At 33.9% G+C, this 4719-nt stretch overlaps 1 pseudogene; it reads left to right on the top strand.

The window, feature by feature from the left end:
* Positions 1 to 239: 239 nt before the first annotated feature.
* LOC146881717 (uncharacterized) lies at positions 240 to 3346 on the top strand (annotated as a pseudogene).
* Positions 3347 to 4719: the final 1373 nt, after the last annotated feature.

Below are 4719 nucleotides of genomic sequence, written 5' to 3'. Positions count from 1 at the left end.
GTCACACTGTATAATCTTCCACCAAGTATGTGTATGAAAAAGGAATACATATTTCTTACACTTGTGATTCTTGGACCAAAGTCACCTGGTAAAAGTTTAGATGTGTATCTCCGAACTCTATTGATGAATTAAAGATGTTATGGGATATTGGGGTAAAAACTTTTGATTCTTGGAAAAAACAAAATTTCATTATGAAAGCAGCATTGTTGTGGACAATAAGTGATTTTCCAGAATATGGAATGTTGTCCGAGTGGAGCACTCATGGGAGACTTGCTTGTCCATATTGTATGGAGAATAGTAAATCATTTGGTTTGATGTATGGTAGGAAGCCTTGTTGGTTTGATTGTCATTCGTCATGATCGATACTCTTTTAAAAAGTCTGTAGTAGAAAACTCTACCTCCAGAACACTTGAGTGGTATAAATATCTTAAACAGAGAGAATCAACTTCAAGAAATTAACTTTGGCTTGAAATCAACCAAGATAAAGCAGCCTGGCTTTGGTAGAACTCATAACTGGGTAAAGAAAAGCATATTTTAGGAATTGCCTTATTGGTCTACCAATCTAATTCGACATAATTTGGATGTTATGCATGTTGAAAAGAATGTGTTTGAGAATGTGCTTAACATTGTTATGGACATAAAGGACAAGACAAAAGACAATGCAAATGCAAGACAAGATTTGAAGTTGATATGCAACCGTCCTAGGTTAGAGTAAATAGTTGAGAATGAAAAGTATGAAAAACCAAAGGCAACATATGCCTTGAATTTGTATCAAAGAAAGGTGTGTGGACAGATAAAACAACTGAAGTTTCCAGATGGGTCACGATTGCATTAATCTAGATAAAGGAAAAATATACGGAATGAAGAGTCACGATTGTCATGTTTTTATGCAAAGACTTATTCCTTTGGCATTTCATGACATGTTGCCAAGGCCAATATGGAAAGTTTTAACTGAACTGAGTTTGTTCTTCAAAGAGATTTGTGCAATTGGAAACATGTTTCTATCATGGACAATGTCAGACTTTCCATTATTGAAATAATTTGCAAGCTTGAGAAGATTTTTCCACCAGCATTTTTTGACTCAATGGAACCTTTGGTAATACATCTTCTATATGAAGTTAAGGTTGGAGGACCTGTGTAATATAGATGGATGTATCCATTTGAGAGATGTTTGTTGTACTTGAAAAGGAAGGTTCGAAATAAGGCAAAAGTTGAAGGATCTATTTGTGAAACATATATTTTGGAAGAAATTTCTAACTTTGCTTCTTTATATTTTGATCCAAGCATTCAAACAAGGTACACTAATGTTCCTCGTAATGATGATGGTGGTGAACAAAAAATGGATGATAAATTGTCTATTTTTAACCATCCATGTCGCCCTATTGGCAAAGTGATAGAGGCAGTACCCCACCAAATTAAAACATATAAAATGCAGTATATGAAAGTGAACCAAGTCATCTCCCAACGACTAATATTTTTGTCCAAAACTTCAAATTTCCAGATTCAAACACAACACAATAACACAGGGGGGGTTGGCAGACAAATTCAAAATGCTAATCAACAGATTAAATTGAATGTGACAATGATTAAAATCGTATTGACATCCTTGATTCAAACACAATTTTACTTATCATAGGCCACCAAATTAAGACCTCTTCCTTCTCTCAATCTACTAGATAATAATCCACTTAGCAAAAATTACAATCCAGCTTCATTATACAATTAAGCAATGCACACATCCTTAAATTCGTGACAGCCAAGCTACACACATTAAGCATAAACATAACTTAACCCAAACACATGCAATTACTCTATAAATTAAGCACAAACAGATTCATCACATGCATTCCCGAATTTAGAATAAAGAGACATGGAAGATTTCACAAAACAAGCACAACCTCAAAGCTTCATTGCATTTTTCATCAAGGAGTCAATACAAGAATTTAGCTAGACATGGAAAATGGAGCACACAAACTCTTCAAATCTGGAATCACAAAAACAGAATCAAAAACCCTAACTTTAAACTCTCCAAACGTGATTTCAACATCAAAAGACAAATTTAAGAGTTTCAATTGAATGGAAAACGATGCAATGGTATAAAAACAGAAAACCCCATCAATAGGTGTTGTTCCAAATCAATAAAGTCTACAAAACGAGATGCCCAATCTACCAAATGTATTCAAAACGTAAATCCCACAATGGGTGTTGTCAAGTGTGCATACAAATGCCAAAAATTAGTGCAAAATCATAAAAAACGAGTGGAACACCTCCATAGACACCCACCAAAGCTTGGAGAATGAAAATGGAGGTTGGGGAAGAGTAGAGAAGAAGAGTATGCGGCTGGTGCATGGAAAAGAGACCTCATTTCGTGGTCACATCCAATCTGCCACTCATATTTACAAAATTGCCCTCTGCCACTCAGAAATAAAAAAATGTCACTACTAGGCCTCAAATGTTGCCCCATTCACTCAAATGACATGGAAATGATGTGGAAATGATGTGGTAACTCTCTTTAACTGAATATTAATGTCCAAGCTCCAAAATTGCTTCACCCAAATACCTAAAAATAATTAAAAACAAAAATTAGGCTAAATAATGTGAAATTAGTCCAAATTCGGAACAGTGGCCCAATAAAGCCCAACAGATGAAAACACACTAAAGATGAACAATTAACCACTGAACAACTGTCAAATGGGTACACAAAGGATAGTGAAATGGAGGAAAATAATGACTCATCACAAAGGTCAACATAGATTGCTGAGACATATATCTTAGTGAATTGTAAAAATCAGAATCATATCTTCAATAAGTTTTCTTTTAATTTATATGTTTATGCATTTTATAATTATATTAGTTATGTCATTAATTAGCGTATTGTTAGACAATTTGAGGATTCACTAAAGGAAAGAAATCTGAATATATCTGAGTATGAAATACTCATAGCTCGAGAAAGAGTTTTTAGTAGATGGTTGAAACATCAAGTAAGTAGTCTCTCCCATACTCTTTATAATGTACAATTTAATATTCATTAGTTATAATAATGTGTTTTCACTTTTACAATCATTCATAGGTTAGTTCAGGTTATGTCCAAGATAAAAAGATTCGAGAGATAGGTTATGGCCCATTGAAGGTTGTGACTTCTTATAATGGTTTGATTGTTAATGGATATAGATTCCATACAAAGGATTATGGACGTAATAAATCGACCATGAATAGTGGGATCTGTGTTCGAGAAAACATATATGGTGAAAATGATTTGGACTATTATGGTATTGTTGAGGACATATTAGAATTATCATATGTTGGATTTGAAAACAAAGTGGTTATTCTACATTATTTGTGTTAGCTAGACAAACTCAACAAGTCTATTATACAAAATATCCTCAAAGTGGGAGTAAAAATAATATTGATGCAATTTGCTAGGGATTAGCTAGAGATAAATTATTCAATTGGCAAGGGATTAACTAGGTTTATATGCATGATAAATATACCTGATTGATTGAGTATGATTGGTATTTGGTCAGTACGTAATTCCATGAGCCTCTAGGTGAGACCTTATGGTGGTGCTTCAGTGGTCGGGACGTAATTCCATGACCCCTGTTAGTGGGAGTTCATGGTGGTACCCCATCTATATAATTTGGTAAGGATTCAAGGTAAGGTTACATCCTAACACTCTAAGGAGTCAATTAGTCTCACTTAGAGCGGACTGACTCTTGTGGTGAGAGTAGTAGGAGGCCTGAAATCCATTAAAGGCTATCCTTGTGTGTAGGGGTTGAAACATTGTAACACTTAGCTCGGCGGTGAGCAGCTCGGGGGTGAGCAGGGAATTCCACCACAAGTGCAAGCATCCGCTGAATTTGACTAAATTATATGTATCTAGATGAGTCGAGTTTGAGTCGTAGTGTATTGTTTACGAGTGATAACATGATTGGTTAACATATATTCATTAGTCTGTGAAATAGCATGTATCTGTATGATACAATGTTTTATACTCTAGCTTACCCTTTTGCTTGTTTGGTTGCTTTGTATGTGGTTCTTCTCTTTTGCGATGATCATCAATTTATTGATGTGAGCAGATGCGAGGAACACTCGAGGTCAACAGGGAAAGGATGATTTCGCTGCATAGTCTACCTAGACTGGACTTCTTCTTTTTATTTAGGTTTTTCCCTAGGGCTATGGCCCATGTACTATTTTGGCTTTTGGTGTATTATCAACTACTGTTATGTCCTTGTACTTATTTCTGTATTGGTATCGTGGTGTACCTAGTTCCTCTTTTGTCTCCGTTTGTACAACTGTGTGGAGTGAGGTTTATACTCCAGGACCGCACCATTATATTTCTGTGTGATACCTCTTTAATTAGGGTTATAAATTAAATGGGGTGTTACAAGACGTATAATAAACATATTTTTATCGTTATAATTTTAATTACTTCTCACTGCTTCTACATTTAAAAGATAATCAAATCTACATAATCATTTTTAATGCATTTAGCACAAATGTAAATGCATTTTTAAATGATAATCAAATCCAAATTAAATAAAACATAATCAAATCCATAAAAGCATTTAGCATAAAAAAGATATATAAAAATAATTGTAAAATTTATTTTCAAAAAAAAAATAGTTAATGGTAAATAAAAAATGGTGAAATAAAATTTTCTTCCAAAATTTTCAAACTTTAATTTTAGCAAAAAAAAAATAAAGTCCTTGTTCCAAACAA

Source organism: Vigna unguiculata, chromosome 11 (assembly GCF_037176805.1).
Source record: "Vigna unguiculata cultivar grain cowpea cultivar isolate G323 ecotype 2 chromosome 11, ASM3717680v1, whole genome shotgun sequence".
NCBI lineage: Eukaryota > Viridiplantae > Streptophyta > Magnoliopsida > Fabales > Fabaceae > Vigna > Vigna unguiculata.
This window is presented reverse-complemented; position numbering and strand designations above follow the sequence as displayed.